At 30.1% G+C, this 20,098-nt stretch overlaps 1 long non-coding RNA gene across 1 annotated transcript; it reads right to left on the reverse strand.

Annotated features, from left to right (window-relative positions):
• Window positions 1-17,187: 17,187 nt before the first annotated feature.
• Window positions 17,188-18,989, reverse strand: LOC147801129 (uncharacterized). The gene is made up of 2 exons (XR_015430801.1): window positions 18,218-18,989; window positions 17,188-17,708 (listed from the first exon to the last, which is right to left on the reverse strand). It is a non-coding gene; the product is annotated as an uncharacterized LOC147801129 (long non-coding RNA).
• Window positions 18,990-20,098: the final 1,109 nt, after the last annotated feature.

A 20,098-nucleotide genomic window follows, 5' to 3' on the forward strand; every position in this document is an offset into this window, starting at 1 on the left:
CATGTGTAGAGAAGAATGTTGAATCGGTGATCAGGGGTTCGATCCTGGTCACGGATTAATTTTTAATTTTTTCTCTATTTACTTTATTTTACTTTTTAAAATTTATTTTTCGACATTTCAACGAGAATAAAGTGATATATATATATAAAAGTAATAATTTTTCTTTGGGAGAGTTGGAATAATAGCTGAAAAACGGATAAATTTTGACTCCGGAGTTTCGCCCACGAGTCACGACGTAGCTCCCTTTAATATTAACTTATAATTTTCAAACTCAGCCAGAAATTAGAGTTTCATATACCAAAATATCGTAATAAAGGAAATTTTTATACACTAATTAGGGGGACATAGTGGGCCAAAATAGATTTTGTTAATTAACGGGAAAGAAGTTCTTTAAGCTATATATTCGTGGAAGTAACGTGTCAGTCGTGGTGTGGTTGTAAACGCCATGGGTAAAGAAGTTTGTTGAATCGGTGGTCAGGGGATCGGTACTGGTCGCGGATTATTTTTTAATTTTTTTTTTCCATTTACTTTATTTTACTTTTGAAAATTTATTTTTTGATATTTCAAAGAGAGTAGAGTGCTATATATATAAAACTAATTATTTTTCTTTGGGAAAGAGGGAAAAATAGCTGGAAAGCGGATAAATTTCGACTCCGGAGTTACGCACACGACTCACTACGTAACTCCCTTTAATATTAACTTATAATTTTCAAACTCTGCCAGAAATTAGAGATTTTTACACCAAACAATCGTAATAAAGGAGATTTTTATACACTAATTAGGGGGCACATAGTGGGCCGAAATAGATTTTGTTAATTAACGGGAAGGAAGTTCTTTAAGCTATATATTCGTGGAAGTAACGTGTGAGTCGTGGTGTGGTTGTAAACGCCATGTGTAAAGAAGAATGTTGAATCGGTGATCAGGGGTTCGATCCTGGTCACGGATTAATTTTTAATTTTTTCTCTATTTACTTTATTTTACTTTTTAAAATTTATTTTTCGACATTTCAACGAGAATAAAGTGATATATATATATAAAAGTAATAATTTTTCTTTGGGAGAGTTGGAATAATAGCTGAAAAACGGATAAATTTTGACTCCGGAGTTTCGCCCACGAGTCACTACGTAGCTCCCTTTAATATTAACTTATAATTTTCAAACTCAGCCAGAAATTAGAGTTTCATATACCAAAATATCGTAATAAAGGAAATTTTTATACACTAATTAGGGGGACATAGTGGGCCAAAATAGATTTTGTTAATTAACGGGAAAGAAGTTCTTTAAGCTATATATTCGTGGAAGTAACGTGTCAGTCGTGGTGTGGTTGTAAACGCCATGGGTAAAGAAGTTTGTTGAATCGGTGATCAGGGGATCGGTCCTGTTCGCGAATTAATTTTTAATTTTTTTTTTCATTTACTTTATTTTACTTTTTAAAATTTATTTTTCGAAATTTAAACGTGAATAAAGTGTTATATATATAAAAATAATTATTTTTCTTTGGGGAAGAGGGAATAATAGCTTAAAAACGGATAAATTTCGACTCCGGAGTTACGCACACGACTCACAACGGAACTCCCTTTAATATTAACTTATAATTTTCATACTCTGCCAGAAATTAGAGTTTTATATACCAAACAATCGTAATAAAGGAAATTTTTATACACTAATTAGGGGGCACATAGTGGGCCAAAATAGATTTTGTTAATTAACGGGAAGGAAATTCTTTAAGCTATATATTCGTGGAAGCAACGTGTGAGTCGTGGTGTGGTTGTTAGCGCCATGGGTAAAGAAGTTTGTTGAATCGGTGATCAGGGGTTCGGTCCTGGTCGCGGATTAATTTTTAAGTTTTTTTTTCCATTTACTTTATTTTACTTTTTAAAATTTATTTTTCGATATTTCAACGAGAATAAAGTGTTATATATATATATAAAAGTACTTAGTTTTCTTTGGGAAAGAGGGAATAATAGCTGAAAAACGGAATATTTCGTCTCCGGAGTTACGCACACGACTCACTACTTAACTCCCTTTAATATTTACTTATAATTTTCAAACTCTGCCAGAAATTAGAGTTTTATATACCAAACAATCGTAATAAAGGAAATTTTTATACACTAATTAGGGGGCACATAGTGGGCCAAAATAGATTTTGTTAATTAACGGGAAGGAAGTTCTTTAAGCTATATTTTCGTGGAAGTAACGTGTGAGTCGTGGTGTGGTTGTAAACGCCTTGGGTAAAGAAGTTTGTTGAATCGGTGATCAGGGGTTCGGTCCTGGTCACAGATTAATTTTTAAGTTTTTTTTTCCATTTACTTTATTTTACTTTTTAAAATTTATTTTTCGATATTTCAAAGAGAATAAAGTGTTATATATATAAAAGTAATTATTTTTCTTTGGGAAAGAGGGAAAAATAGCTGAAAAACGGATAAATTTCGACTCCGGAGTTAAGCACACGGCTCACTACGTAACTCCCTTTAATATTAACTTATAATTTTCAAACTCTGCCAGAAATTGGAGATTTACATACCAAACAATCGTAATGAAGGAAATTTTTATACACTAATTAGGGGGAACATAGTGGGCCAAAATAGATTTTGTTAATTAACGGGAAGGAAGTTCTTTAAGCTATATATTCGTGGAAGTAACGTGTGAGTCGTGGTGTGGTTGTAAACGCCATGGGTAAAGAAGTTTGCTGAATCGGTGATCAGGGGATCGGTCCTGGTCGCGAATTAATTTTTAATTTTTTTTTCCATTTACTTTATTTTACTTTTTAAAATTTATTTTTCGAAATTTAAACGTGAATAAAGTGTTATATATATAAAAATAATTATTTCTCTTTGGGAAAGAGGGAATAATAGCTGAAAAACGGATAAATTTCGACTCCGGAGTTACGCACACGACTCACTACGTAACTCCCTTTAATATTTACTTATAATTTTCAAACTCTGCCAGAAATTAGAGTTTTATATACCAAACAATCGTAATAAAGGAAATTTTTATACACTAATTAGGGGGCACATAGTGGGCCAAAATAAATTTTGTTAATTAGCGGGAAGGAAGTTCTTTAAGCTATATATTCGTGGAAGCAACGTGTGAGTCGTCGTGTGGTTGTAAGCGCTATGGGTCAAGAAGTTTGTTGAATCGGTGATCAAGGGTTCGGTCCTGGTCACGAATGAATTTTTAATTTTTTTTTCCATTTACTTTATTTTACTTTTGAAAATTTATTTTTCGTTATTTTAACGAGAATAAAGTGTTATATATATAAAAGTAATTATTTTTCTTTGGGAAAGAGGGAAAAATAGCTGAAAAACGGATAAATTTCGACTCCGGAGTTACGCACATGGCTCACTACGTAACTCCCTTTAATATTAAGTTATAATTTTCAAACTCTGCCAGAAATTAGAGATTTATATACCAAACAATCGTAATAAAGGAAATTTTTATACACTAATTAGCGTGCACATAGGGGGCCAAAATAGATTTTGTTAATTAACGGGAAGGAAGTTCTTTAAGCTATATATTCGTGGAAGCAACGTGTGAGTCCTGGTGTGGGTGTTAGCGCCTTGGGTAACGAAGTTTGTTGACTCGGTGGTCAGGGGATCGGTCCTGGTCGCGGATTAATTTTTAATTTTTTTTTCCATTTACTTTATTTTACTTTTGAAAATTTATTTTTTGATATTTCAACGAGAGTAGAGTGCTATATATATAAAACTAATTATTTTTCTTTGGGAAAGAGGGAAAAATAGCTGAAAAGCGGATAAATTTCGACTCCGGAGTTACGCAAACGACTCACTACGTAACTCCCTTTAATATTAACTAATAATTTTCAAACTCTGCCAGAAATTAGAGATTTATATACCAAACAATCGTAATAAAGGAAATTTTTATACACTAATTAGGGGGCACATAGAGGGCCAAAATAGATTTTGTTAATTAACGGGAAGGAAGTTCTTTAAGCTATATATTCGTGGAAGCAACGTGTGAGTCATGGTGTGGTTGTTAGCGCCATGGGTAAAGAAGTTTGTTGAGTCGGTGATCAGGGGTTCGGTCCTGGTCACGGATTAATTTTTAATTTTTTTTTTCTTTTTACTTTATTTTACTTTTTATTATTTATTTGATATTTCAACGAGAATAAAGTGATATATATATAAAAGTAATAATTTTTCTTTGGGAGAGTGGGAATAATAGCTGAAAAACGGATAAATTTTGACTCCGGAGTTTCGCCCACGACTCACTACGTAGCTCCCTTTAATATTAACTTATAATTTTCAAACTCAGCCAGAAATTAGAGTTTCATATACCAAAATATCGTAATAAAGGAAATTTTTATACACTACACTACTGTGCGAATTAATTGGGACAAACAAATTTTTTCAGAAAATTGTTTTTTTCCCCGGACATTTCCAGCCCAAACCGGTTTGAACTGCATTTTCTTACAGCACGGGGTTGCTTTTGGCTGGTTTAAACCGGTTTGACAACGTGATCATCTTATCTCAAAATTTACTCCTTCATTCGTGCTTCAGTTGCTTTCAGGAGCGGTTGATTGTATGAATTGTTTGTTTCTGACGTGTATTAAAAAAATGGATATCAGTCCCAGGAAAAGAATTCGAATTGTTACGCTTAGTCAGCATACATCTATGACTGTAAGGGATATTGCTGCAACAGTTGGAGTTGGAAAATCGAGTGTTTCGAGGATTATTCATATGCAAAAGAATTTGGGCACAGTGTCTCCGAAACGAAAGAGTAAATGTGGACGCAAACGCAAGACGACACCTCGAACAGACCAATTTCTATTACGAAATAGTAAAATGCATCCTCGCAAAACAAGTACAGACCTTCAGAGAGATTTATCAGCTACCGGTGTGAGCATCGATGCATCGACAGTCCGACGAAGGCTTAATGAAGCTGGGAGAATTGCAAGAAAACCAATAAAAAAACAGCTATTAACATCTGTAATGAAGAGAAAACGTTTGATTTGGGCCAGGAAATATAAATCCTGGACTGCACAAGACTGGAAAAAAGTTTTATTCAGCGACGAAACGCATTTTTTGGTGCTAGGGTTTCGACCAAGATTTGTCAGACGAAGTGCTGGAGAACCCATAAGGGAACAACATATTATTCAAACAGTTAAGCACCCCCAAAAGCAGATGTTTTGGGGTTGTTTTACTTCTGGAGGACCTGGCAGCTTAGTACCGATTGAAGGAATGATGAACTCTGAAAAGTACATTCCAATAATAGAAAAAAAAGTTGTGCCTTTGATGCAAACGTTCGCTGGTTGAGTTAGCGTCTTTCAACAAGATCTCGCTCCTTGCCACAATTCTAAGATGACAAAGAAATTTTTTCAAGAACAAAAATTAACGGTTTTGGATTGGCCAGGTAATTCTCCTGATCTCAATCCCATCGAAAATTTGTGGAGTATAGTGAAGAGACGTGTGAGTCAAATGGACTGCTCAACCAAGAAATCAATGATTGAGAATGTTATAAAAGTTTGGTTTCACGATGACGAGATCAAAAATTTATGTTCGAATTTAGTAGAATCCATGCCAAACCGAGTACAGGATCTATATCGAGCTAAAGGAGGACATATTTCATATTAGATGGCTATACTATGCATGTAAGTTAACTTATAGTGATTAAACAACATTTGTGAAAAATTTTGAGCTTGTCCCAATTAATTTGCACAGTAGTGTAATTAGGGGGCACATAGTGGGCCAAAATAGATTTTGTTAATTAACGGGAAGGAAGTTCTTTAAGCTATATATTCGTGGAAGTAACGTGTGAGTCGTGGTGTGGTTGTAAACGCCATGGGTAAAGAAGTTTGTTGAATCGGTGAGCAGGGGATCGGTCCTGGTCGCGAATTAATTTTTAATTTTTTTTTCCATTTACTTTATTTTACTTTTTAAAATTTATTTTTCGAAATTTAAACGTGAATAAAGTGTTATATATATAAAAATAATTATTTTTCTTTGGGGAAGAGGGAATAATAGCTGAAAAACGGAATATTTCGTCTCCGGAGTTACGCACACGACTCACTACTTAACTCCCTTTAATATTTACTTATAATTTTCAAACTCTGCCAGAAATTAGAGTTTTATATACCAAACAATCGTAATAAAGGAAATTTTTATACACTAATTAGGGGGCACATAGTGGGCCAAAATAGATTTTGTTAATTAACGGGAAGGAAGTTCTTTAAGCTATATTTTCGTGGAAGTAACGTGTGAGTCGTGGTGTGGTTGTAAACGCCTTGCGTAAAGAGGTTTGTTGAATCGGTGATCAGGGGTTCGGTCCTGGTCACGGATTAATTTTTAAGTTTTTTTTTCCATTTACTTTATTTTACTTTTTAAAATTTATTTTTCGATATTTCAAAGAGAATAAAGTGTTATATATATAAAAGTAATTATTTTTCTTTGGGAAAGAGGGAAAAATAGCTGAAAAACGGATAAATTTCGACTCCGGAGTTAAGCACACGGCTCACTACGTAACTCCCTTTAATATTAACTTATAATTTTCAAACTCTGCCAGAAATTGGAGATTTATATACCAAACAATCGTAATGAAGGAAATTTTTATACACTAATTAGGGGGAACATAGTGGGCCAAAATAGATTTTGTTAATTAACGGGAAGGAAGTTCTTTAAGCTATATATTCGTGGAAGTAACGTGTGAGTCGTGGTGTGGTTGTTAGCGCCATGGGCAAAGAAGTTTGTTGAATCGGTGATCAGGGATTCGGTCCTGGTCACGGATTAATTTTTAAGTTTTTTTTTCCATTTACTTTATTTTACTTTTTAAAATTTATTTTTCGATATTTCAACGAGAATAAAGTGTTATATATATATAAAAGTAATTAGTTTTCTTTGGGAAAGAGGGAATAATAGCTGAAAAACGGAATATTTCGTCTCCGGAGTTACGCACACGACTCACTACTTAACTCCCTTTAATATTTACTTATAATTTTCAAACTCTGCCTGAAATTAGAGTTTTATATACCAAACAATCGTAATAAAGGAAATTTTTATACACTAATTAGGGGGCACATAGTGGGCCAAAATAGATTTTGTTAATTAACGGGAAGGAAGTTCTTTAAGCTATATATTCGTGGAAGTAACGTGTGAGTCGTGGTGTGGTTGTAAACGCCATGGGTAAAGAAGTTTGTTGAATCGGTGATCAGGGGATCGGTCCTGGTCGCGGAGTAATTTTTAATTTTTTTTTTCCATTTACTTTATTTTACTTTTTAAAATTTATTTTTCGATATTTTAACGAGAATAAAGTGTTATATATATATAAAAGTAATTATTTTTCTTTGGGAAAGAGGGAATAATAGCTGAAAAACGGATAAATTTTGACTCCGGAGTTACGCACACGGCTCGCTACGTAACTCCCTTTAATATTAACTTATAATTTTCAAACTCAGCCAGAAATTAGAGTTTCATATACCAAACAATAGTAACAAAGGAAATTTTTATACACTAATTTTGGGGCACGTAGAGGGCCAAAATAGATTTTGTTAATTAATGGGAAGGAAGTTCTTTAATCTATATATTCGTGGAAGCAACGTGTGAGTCGCGGTGTGGTTGTTAGCGCCATGGGTAAAGAAGTTTGTTGAATCGGTGATCAGGGGTTCGGTCCTGGTCACGGAATAATTTTTAATTTTTTTTTCTATTTACTTGATTTTACTTTTTAAAATTTATTTTTCGATATTTCAACGAGAATAAAGTGATATATATATATAAAAGTAATAATTTTTCTTTGGGAAAGAGGGAATAATAGCTGAAAAACGGATAAATTTCGTCTCCGGAGTTACGCACACGACTCACTACGTAACTCCCTTTAATATTTACTTATAATTTTCAAACTCTGCCAGAAATTAGAGTTTTATATACCAAACAATCGTAATAAAGGAAATTTTTATGCACTAATTAGGGGGCACATAATGGGCCAAAATAGATTTTGTTAATTAACGGGAAGGAAGTTCTTTAAGCTATATATTCGTGAAAGCAACCTGTGAGTCGTGGTGTGGTTGTTAGCGCCATGGGTAAAGAAGTTTGTTGAATCGGTGATCAGGGGTTCGGTCCTGGTCACGGATTAATTTTTAATTTTTTTTTCTATTTACTTTTTTTACTTTTTAAAATTTATTTTTCGATATTTCAACGAGAATAAAGTTATATATATATATAAAAGTAAAAATTTTTCTTTGGGAGAGAGGGAATAATAGCTGAAAAACGGATAAATTTTGACTCCAGAGTTACGCACACGACTCACTACGGAACTCCCTTTAATATTAACTTATAATTTTCAAACTCTGCCAGAAATTAGAGTTTTATATGCCAAACAATCGCAATAATGGAAATTTTTATGCACTAATTAGGGAACACATAGTGGGCCAAAATAGATTTTTTTAATTAACGGGAAGGAAGTTCTTTAAGCTATATATTCGTGGAAGCAACGTGTGAGTCGTGGTGTGGTTGTTAGCGCCATGGGTAAAGAAGTTTGTTGAATCGGTGATCAGGGGTTCGGTCGTGGTCACGGAGTAATTTTTAATTTTTCTTTCCATTTACTTTATTTTACTTTTCAAAATTTATTTTTCGATATTTCAACGAGAATAAAATGTTATATATATAAAAGTAATTAGTTTTCTTTGGGAAAGAGGGGAAAATAACTGAAAAACGGATAAATTTCGACTCCGGAGTTACGCACACGACTCACTACGTAACTCCCTTTAATATTAACTTATAATTTTCAAACTCTGCCAGAAATTAGAGATTTATATACCAAACAATCGTAATAGAGGAAATTTTTATACAATAATTAGGGGGCACATAGTGGGCCGAAATAGATTTTGTTAATTAACGGGAAGGAAGTTCTTTAAGCTATATATTCGTGGAAGTAACGTGTGAGTTATAAATCAACCTGAAGTGTATTTTCAACAATTGGAAAGGTTATTTTTAATTAGCGCCATGTGCTCCATGTTCTACCTTAAGTTATTATTTCGTAACCTCAAGTATATATTTCTGTATTTTTAGAAGTGTTAATTTATCAACCAAAGATGTTTTTTTTTTGGCACTTACGAAGGTGAGGTGTTATACGGACCACCTAGTTTATTAATTTTTAGATTCACTATATAAAAAATATAATATATATATAAAGATATTATATATATTTTATGAAGAATAATGTACATTACATTTTTTTTCACTAGTAGAGATCATTTATCAACCTGAAATTTTTAATATTAAACCTTCGGCAGTAATTGCTTCTTTTGTTAAGCTATAAAAGAAGATTTCAAATGCATAATTCTTCTATAATTTTAATAGATTGGTTTAAATCATCTTAAAATAACACTTATCCAAATTCCACAGTTAGTAAAAATTATTTATGGGAACTCATACTCGTATTTTTAGAAGATAGTTGTCTAAGGTGCTTGAATTTTTAAAGCTATAAAACTACAAATTTAAATAATTAGTCAGCTCAAATTCGAAGTACTTTTATTTAAAACTAAAATTTCACTTTTTTTACAAACCAACAAAATTATTTTAAATACTGTTTCCGTCTACATGTTGAAACTTGTAATTATTGGAACCTAAAAGGAAAAAAAATATAAATTAGTAAGAAAGTCATATTTACAATAATAGTGGCAGGTCTTAAAATATTAGAAAGTATTTTTTTTATGATTTAAATTAACTGGATGAAATTAATTTTCCTTTTCAGATAAATATCTTCTGCCATTTCTATTCAACCCTCGTAGCTAAAAAGCATGACATGTATCACAGACACAAAATAAAATACACTGAAGACAGTATTACCATTAACAACATTTACAGAAATTCAAATATACAGGGCGTTTATAAAGTCCCGGACCCATTTTGATGTTCAATAACTCATAAAATAATAAAGATAGATTAAAATTAATAACATAAATGGTTAGATAGACTCAAAAACTTTCATGAACCTTGTCAATGAACTTCCACGTGTGCCCTCTTCGTCGCACGGAGAATATCAAGTCGATAGTTAATTTCACGCCAGGTGGCGGCAAGCATGTCGGCATCCACAGAGGCTATTGCGGTTGTAATTCTGACTTTTAGGCCATCAATGTTCGACACGATCCTCCTGTAAACATTGTCCTTTATAAATCCCCAAAGAAAAAAGTCCAGCGGCGTTATATCAGGTGATCTGGGTGGCCAAGGAATTGGACCTCCTCGCCCAATCCATCTTCCTGTAAAATGGTCATTCAAAGAACTACGAACGATGATACCCCAATGAGGTGGTGCACCATCTTGTTGCAAAAAGACATGTGGCTGAAGCTCTTCTAGTTGTGGAAATACGAAGTTTTCCAACATGTCTAAGTATACGACTGATGAGATTGTCTTTTCTGTAAAAAAGAAAGCTTCCTCTCGTGAAACTGACTATCGACTTGATATTCTCCGTGCGACGAAGGGGGCACACGTGGAAGTTCATTAACAAGGGTCATGAAACTTTTTGAGTCTATCTAACCATTAATGTTATTAATTTTAATCTATCTTTATTATTTTATGAGTTATTAAACATTAAAATGGGTCCGGGACTTTATAAACACCCTGTATAATTCCAATCTTATTATGCAATTTTAACACTTTTTATTTTTCTATACATCTGTAACATTATGGTACTTGTAAGTTTAATAATTAGATTTCCTTCCCTTTCTTTTTTAAAAATCTTTAAACTCAATAAACCTAGTCTATATTTTTCAGCTTTTTGTCAGACTTCATGAAACTAGCAGCTTTTTTTTAAATTTTTGACGCTGATTCTGAAAAGGACTTATGTTATTGTCAATCACATCAGAGTTTCTTAAAAAATAGTTATTTTAATAATTTTTAATCAATGTAATCTAGAATCTACAATCGTTTAATAAATTAAAATTTTAAAGTTATGTACCAATTTTTATTCTTTTTTTACACTCAATTGAATAGAACAAATTACATTCTGATAAGGAGCATTTATTTTAAAGTTGTGAGTAATTTTATGTGAGGAAAATGTCTAAGAGAGAATGATTTGAACTAATACTTTTAAAATAAGTTGAGTATAATATCTCCTATATAACTTATAATACCGAGCAGAATAAAACTAATAGTTAGTTGTTACGAACACTTGTTTAAATATAAATACACATCCCATAGGATGAAACTCAAAATAATGCATATTACTTTCAACAATAAATGTTTTTATTTGCAATTGATTTTATTCAATTCAGGATTAAAATTGCATACTATACTGACTTATTTCTAAAATATTTAAGATTTCCGAAATTCGCACATTTTTGAAGTAGTGAACCATAAACAGCTGCATGAAAAAGCTCATAACCTTGAAACAAATTGTCATATAAACTTGAAATCGAATTTAATTTAATTCTGCCCAATATTCTAATAAGTAATAACAATCTGCTTAGTAAATAATTAACGTGGGTAAAATGTGAGAAAATAACATGTAATGAAAATAGCAGTTTTCTGATCAAACATGAAGAAGTGACCCAGGTAGCAAAAAGATATGATCTAATATTAGAAAGATGCAATATAATACTGCCGTGCTAGAAAACGCAATACTATTGAATCCCATCTTCTAATATTAGAGCTAATATTATATAAAATTAAAAAGTATTCGATCTAACATTCGAACTTTCAAAATTATCATCTATTTCATTACTTTTGGTCCAGCGCGACATTTTTGCGAAAGGTTATCCCATATTATTAATAAATAAACATTTATTTATGAAAGAAAACGATAAATTAAATATTACTTAAAATATCATTTTCAGCCAATGTTATTTTATGGCAGATAATATGAGTGGTAGTTTGCGAACGATTAAACTCGAAAAACTTTTTCAACTGTTTCTGTTGAGTTGTCAGCTGCTCCTTCTGCTTGTTTACACGACGACAAGATGGCGATCTTGCTTCCGCTCATGAGCTTTCGTTTCTACTGTATAAGGTATTTATAATTTAGTAGTTTTTTGTAAACTTTATAAATGTCAATGATGGTTACATGATAAATTAGTATCGTAGTTATGTAGGTAATGTTTTTTCCTTGAGTTAAAAATCAGCTAGAAAAGTAATTTAAAGCACGATATGTTTGAGATTGTAGATGTTGTAGAAACATTCAGTGTACCTACTTAATAAACTTCACCGCTAAATTAAAACATTTAAGAATTAATTTATTGATCATGTATTCAATAAGGTCAGTAAATATTTTATATTGTGATTATTATTGTTCATTCGTAGTTGTTGACTTCTTTGTTGAAACGTATTGTCTAGCTGTAAGTAATAAGCACTGTTTTTCTGCAAAAATGAAAAAGGCAAAAGTAATGGTCTGTAAATAAATTAGCCGTGTTAAGTAAGAAATATATATCTATATATAATCTGCTACTTTTAGCGCAGTTAAAACCATTATATTGTAGAATGTTTAATACAAACAATATTACTAGCATATTAAAATTTCATGATTAAAATATTGTACAACAATCAATTAAGCATTTTTCATTAAATATAGACTGATTTTTATTTGAATATAGGCTAATCTGTATGTTTTTGATGTATCATTATTTATATTAATTTGTAAATTATTAAAAAATGAGCAATAATATGGTCTATTCAAAATGGTGATTATGGTGAATGTAGAGCTTTGATTAAATTATATTTTTTAAATAAATTCCTGTTAGAAACAATCAAATGCTGTAAAAATTTAGTTAAACTATAAGAAAAAAATATTTGACAAATGTTGGGTATGCATACTGACTTTTAAAGAATGCTATGTCAAAATATTTGGGGGAAGGGGCGAACTATATTTTATATATTTACTACTTTGAATTTTGTGAATTGTTAGAGAATTCTCCTTCTATATGATTTTTTCAACCATGAATTGATGATTTTAAATTCTTATAGTATCTTTTTACATTGATGTTCTTTTACATTAATCAGATTTTAAATTATACAATGGAAGAAAATAAGCAATTGTTTATTTAACACTTTTCACCACTTTTTTAAATATAAATAATAAGTAATGTAATTGGTTCAAAATATGCTTGTAAGACAATGTTTGCTAAGTAATTTAACCGTGACAAAGTTTTTCTGCAACAATGAAAAAGATAAAAATAGTTGTCTGTAAACAAATTAGCCAAGTTAAAACAATTAGAAAATTAATGATCTGCTACTTTTAGCTCAGTTTAAACCAGGGTTGGCAAGATTTTGCCGCAGGTGGAAAAAACCATGGTAAATACCGGTAAAAACCGTCCTGGCAAAAACACGTTTTTGCCAAGCAAATTGGCAAAAAGTGGCAAAAACCTATATTTTCCAAGATGAGAGGACAAAAACACATTTTTGATACAACATTATTCCTAAAATTGAAATATATACTATAAATATAAATAATTACAAAAAAATTAACAAAATTATTATTCCATAATTAAATGATAATGTAATAATATATCATTTTAGTAGGTTAAAACGTTATTGATTGGAAAATTTGTGATTATTCTTTTTTTTCCAGTGAAATGAGCATATTTTAAATTAATATAACTATAATTTAAAGCATAAAATATCTATCAATATGTGTAGTTAATTATTGTACAAATAATAATTTTTTAGATTAAATAATAATATTATACAAATAATAATATTTATTTATTTGTAAAAAACATTTATTTTAGGATTCTAAAATGAAAAGAGATCACAAACCTTCAATCTTTTAAAAATTATTACCATTATATTAATTATTAATATGTTAAAAATAATTTTTTCATGTAATGTATCAAAATTATTATTCCTTATGATTGATTTAAATTTGTTTCAAGTATTTTGTAATAATATTTAATCAGCAATTTAGATAATTTGGTTTTTGCCGGTTTTTACCAGTTTTTGCCGGTTTTTACCAGGTTTTTGCCACTGTCCTGGCAAAAACCCCTTTTTGCCGGCAAAAACTCCAACCCTGGTTTAAACCATTACATTCTAGAATGTTTAACATTCAATACAAACAATATTGTTACTGTATTAAAATTTCATGTCTAAAATATTGTAAAAAAAAGAATTAAACATTTTTATTTAAATTTCTTGGGGATATTTCAGTATTGTGATCTGTCCTGCCAACTGCAATCGCCAAATAGATTTTAAACTTGCAATTTTTTTTAAAAAAAATATGTATATGTTTGCCCGGAGTTATACCTTTCGAGTTTGTCCTATTCTGTAATGTTTCTTTTAGTTATTAAATATTTATTAAATAATTATTACAATAATAATTAGTCTAATAAATAATTATTGTTTAATGAAGTTTTTTAATAAATTTCTATTAGTGCTTATGAGATCTGAGATTAAAAATTTAACTAAACAATAAAATATAAATATTATGCATATTGACTTTTAAAGAATGTTATGTAAACATATTAATAGGGAGGGCAAAATATAATTAATATATATATTACAACTTTGAAATATGTGAATTGTTAAAGAATTCTCATTCTACCTGTGTTTTTCAACCATAAATTGATGATTTTGAATTCTCATAATATCTTTTTACATTTATGTACTTATACGATTTTTAAAATAAGCATTTGTTTATTTAATATTTTTCGGCAGTCTTTTTGTTGATTTGCCACATAGCGAGTAGTTATTTTCTGTTCTAATAAAAGAAGTTGAAAGGTTTTGCAATTTGATTTTTTTTTTTATTTTTTAAATATATGATAGTTTGCTTGGGAGTGCTTATGAGCTAAATTCTTTTTGTTGATCTTCTTCTCACACTGTTATTTTTTGTGTGACACTAAAGAAATTTTTTTTACGCTGGTATCGATACCGCAATTAAACCATTTAATTTCATTGTAAAGGATATTACAATTTCTGAAAAACATTTTCAAATTAAATAATTAAAGTATCAAATAAATTTTCAATGTTTAATAGTTATAATTTTTTTTCCATTGCAAAATCTGATGTATTTTCTTTTTAAATTTCAGTATAGCTTTTCATCTTCAAGGAAATCTACTATCAAGACACTACAAATGGAAATGGCACACTCTGATGGAATATTAAGTTCGATCCTTACTGCGAATGATTTTAACAGTGATTATTCAGCAAGGACCACTTTAAATCTACCATTTAAGTCATCATGTTGAAGAAAGATGCTGTCATGTTGAAGTTTGGAGAAAGAGGGAAACTTGTGAAGTTCATCCCTGTTTTTTTGTGGTGCATACAAAAACTGTTGCTGAATTTTTCATAAAAGCATTTAACGACCACTTGGAAATATATTTTCAAGCAAATATAAACTAATAATTAGAACTCAAACTGTATCAAACAGTTTAAAGTTATGAAAAGAAAATGATTTTATTAATAACAATTAAGTATTTTTAACTTTTGTTTTACCACTAAGTTGTCGACGTTAATTTTGAACAATAAAGGTAATGTATTACATTTACAATTGGATGAAATTTATATTACAGTGTGTTTTGTTTTTAAATAAAAGTATTATGCTGTGAAATAGTTATATTTATTATGGATTTCTTTTTTCTTAATTACTGTAACAGTTGAATATTTAATTTTTTTTTTTTTTTTTAAATCTTTCGGTATGATATCGGAAGCAATTTTTTTTTAATGCTGATTTTAAAGTATAACTGAAACTCTTGAGGATTTTCATCATCAACATTGAGTTTATTATTTTAATTTTGGAAATTTTCACATAATTATTTATTTGAAATTTGAGACAAGAATTTATGCTTTTTTATTTTTATCATGTTTAAAATCATATTATTGTAAAATAATTATAATCGTGAAAAGTTCTTTTGACTGAATAACATTTATATCATGATTAAAATTCCTAAAAGAATATTGCTCAAAATTTCATCTTTAAGGTCTTGTATTGTGAAAACGTGTAGAATTGCATCTTCTTTTTTTTTTCTTCTTAAAGTCTCATTCAAGACATTTGCCTATAATGTTATGTTTGTTTTTACTATGCTCATGAAGCATAAACTCTTATCAGCGAAATACAAACAAGGAATTAGTTGATTTTAAAGAAAAATTTTGTGATAGCAGGGTTTTGAAAAAGTAACTGATGGCAGTCAAATTTGGATCAATACAAAAGCAACTTATAGTAAAAAAGTATGTTATGTTTTTTCGTCTCATTCTTGTATGCAATTAAATGTTTGTGAAAATTTAATTCTGATAAAATACAATATTTACTAATTTTTTTTTTGGTCTTGACATATAAATGTTATCTAAACTTCAAGTAAATAAAAGTACATAGTACCTTTAACTAATTATTGAATCGTTAAAAATTTCTGATGTCCCAATGTAAAATTATTTTTACATTACAAAAAATAATTGCAAATTTTTTTAATTAAAATTCATAAAAGCTCTTTTTGTTTCCACTCCCTGATAATATTTCTACAGGTGCCCTTAGGTTTTGTTTCTTGTGTTTCGTAAGTAAAATTTCAGATTGTAAAAGGATAAAGTTACGTAAGTATTTCTCTGTTTAATTTCAATGATAGAAGTGAAATAATTTATGCAAGTAAGTAATTTGAATAATTTTCAATTTTCTTTATTGTGTCAGTTATTACAAAAAATAACAATTTGAAAATTTTAGATATAATTTTATTTTAATATTTTTTGAAATGAATAACTTAGTTATATACTAGTAGAAAAAAAAATTCAGGTAAATTTTCAACTCAATTTAAATGTAAATTTAACTTAGCAATTATGTAGTGTGGTTTTCTTAATTTACAATCTCAGAATATAAATAATGATTGATAATTGTAAAATTACAAATGGCTTAAATTACAAATTTTAAAATATATTGCAAATTAACAAATTCAATTGAGCTTTTGATAAAATAGGCTCTTTTTTTAAAAAAAAATAAAAAATTTGAGAGTACATTTTAAATTGGGACTTGAAAATTATTAATGATATAAAATTTGCTTTAATACCCATTGTATGAAGAAATGAAAAAAAAATATCAATAAAAGTTGCAACAAAACATTAATTAAGTTTGAAATATTAAAAAAAATCAGCTGAACATAAGATATACTTTGGAGTAAGGAGGAGAAAAATGGAAGGTAGCAGAATTCGCTAATATAATTTTATTTAGTATTTCTGTATTGCTAAGTAAATAATGCATGGAATGACATAAAACTACTGTTCTATGTTTTACTGCTTCACAACAATACAGAAAATTGAGTAAAATTGTATCGTCGAATTATTCTACTACCATCCATATTTTCCTCTTGCTTACTCCAAAAAAATAAAAAGCAGAATAATATCAGAAAATACAAAATCTAATATTATATAGCATCAAAACTAACGCAAAAGAATATTATGGCGAACGCTAGATAATATTAGTTTGCATTGAATCTAATATTATAAAAGGCTGAGCAAACAGCGACCTTTTATATCTTTCTAATATTACAGGTTGTGTAATATAATGTTAGATTTTGCCGCTTTTCTGATATTATCTAATGTTATGTGCTACTTGGGGAGCTAGTACAGTTACTAGTTTTCAATTATCAAATATCTAGCAAACTATTGTTATCAACAATTACACAAAATCTGTAGTTTATTAGGAGAGATTAGTTTTTCTTTTAGGTATAAATTCAAAACTATATCCTAGGGGAAGGCTAAGCAGTAGCTTGCTTGTCTCTTCTTCTGCGCCGCCGCGCATGTGCTATTTACAGCCTAGGCCATCTCAGTAATATCAAGGAACTGTGGATAAGCTCTGTAAATATATATATATATATATATATATAAACAATAATATAAACTTTGCAACAAATATCCAAACGATAAGCATACAGCTATAGTAGAATTTCAAAGCAAATTGCTATTTTAAAAATCTCTCAATTTTCAATGATTTATTTATAAGAGAAATTGTGAACATTTTTCTCAATTAATCAGCGTGCATACTGCTACGTTAAAACATATACATTTAAGCAAAATAAAAAGAATAGTTCTATTTGACTGAACTACAAACAATAAAATATACTGTGCATAACCTGCTGTAACGATTCACCAGTAATGTTACCCTAAACAGTGACGAGAAATATTTCGGTTATTCTCTCTTATTGCTAAGCCTACAACGATAGCCTCAAAGAATATCCTCCAACTTAAATTATTTAAGATCAGGACGCGTCGTTAAAACAAAAATAATAAAATTTAAGTTTCAAAATTGAAGCATATTTGATTAAAAGTGATAAAACTAAATTAATAAATGTCAAGCACACTTACCGAATTTCGAATAGACTTTCGATTGTCAACACACTCGCCATTTGCCGGCTCGCATGGAACTCTGGGAAGTGAGCTAGTTAATATGAAGTGTACTTTAAGCAACCTTAAAACAAGCTTAGGTATAAATAAAATGACTTCAACACCTCAATAAATACCTCACTCTCTTTAGTTGAAATAAGGTATATTTTTTTATACCTCATAAATACCTCAATATCGTTAGTAGAAAAAAGGTATATTTTTTATACCTCGTAAATACCTCACTCTCGTTAGTTGAAATAAGGTTGATTTTTTTATACCTCATAAATACCTCTTTTGATACAAGTGTACGAAAAACAACCTCGTATACCTTAAAAATCATCTTATCAGTCTGGATGATTTGAAGTGAATTTAAAACAACCTCAAAATAAGCTTAGGTATAAATAAAATGACTTCATATACCTCAATAAATACCTTTTTATCGTTAGTTGAAATAAGGTAAAAATTTTTATACCTCAAAAATACCTCTTTTGTTACAAGTGTAAGAAAATAAACCTGGTGTACCTTAAAAATCACCTTATCAGTCTGGTTGATTTGAAGTGAATTTTAAACAACCTCAAAACAAGCTGAAGTATATATAAATCAACCTCGTACACCTTAATTACAACCTTTACGAGGTATAATTTTTATTGCTGTTTTCTCTGCAACCTTAAATACACCTCAAATATACCTCAAAACAACCTTAATACCTCAAAAATACCTCAAATCAACCTTAAATATACCTTAAATTTTCATAAGGGGTTCGCCTTCAATTTTGTGATTTTCCGCTCTGCGTTTCATGTCCCGCGAGAGCTCAGTAGGTTTCCTATCCCCAAGATTTTCTCCAGCAAGTAGACGTCGGATTTCTTCTGTTTTAGATTCTCCACAGCGTTTGATAATTTTAGATTTCAAATCCATGTAGGGATCAGTGATATCTGGTTGCATCGTAATTGTATTTTGTTTTTGCTTCTGTTATTGCCTTTGGAGATGCTAAAGCAAACGTCGATTCTAGCATGAAGAACCAAAGGGCTGGGTCAGCTCGGATGAAGGGAGGGATGACTAAGGCGGCAGCGTCACCCATTGTTCTGGATCAGAAGATTTGTTTTATTTATAGTCCGGTCACCAATTTAGAGGTTTCAAAGTGTAGATTAATTTCCTCGAATTATTAATTATATTATGAGGACTCCAGTGTGTGAATAGAGCAAGGATGACGATTCTAAAACTTAACATAAATTTATTGAAACGTAAAAAGTTTTGTGCGACTGCTGGCTGCCGGGATACTCTCTGGAATGAATATAAAAAATCCTTAATCCTGGTCTCTCAGGTAGGCTGAAGAGGCACAATTTGGGGGTTTGATCTAAAAATAGATTTTCTAGAAGGGAATCGCTACAAAATTCTTGCAAACAATGTATTTGATTACTTATTACTTGTGTTTACAATGCTAACAATACTTGTGCTTACAATGCTAAAAGTGTTAACACTAACGTAAGATGGTGCACAGCTTGCAACAAGAACAAACAGAAATAAACTTATAGAAAGAGGCCATATCAAGACTGCCAAAAAAGCGAGTTATTCAAAATCTAGCAACCATGTCACCTTTTTTAACGATATATCTCTAAATAACTAAAACAAGTTTTCACTTCAAACTCACCAGAATTACATAATAACATTAATATCTTATGAAATACGGCAGATTTGAGCTCAGAAATTATGTAATTTATTTCTTTTATTGAAAAGTAAATGATCCGCTTGAAAATATTGCTTCGCAGAACAACGTGTAGTAAGCAGCTGCAAACTTTCTAGCCGGAACTAGAGAAGGCATACAGCTCCAGATTGTTATTGATTACATTTCAACTGAAAACACCA

Source organism: Parasteatoda tepidariorum, chromosome 12, assembly GCF_982258835.1.
Source record: "Parasteatoda tepidariorum strain Cologne lab strain chromosome 12, Ptep-v5.0, whole genome shotgun sequence".
In the NCBI taxonomy this organism is placed as follows: domain Eukaryota; kingdom Metazoa; phylum Arthropoda; class Arachnida; order Araneae; family Theridiidae; genus Parasteatoda; species Parasteatoda tepidariorum.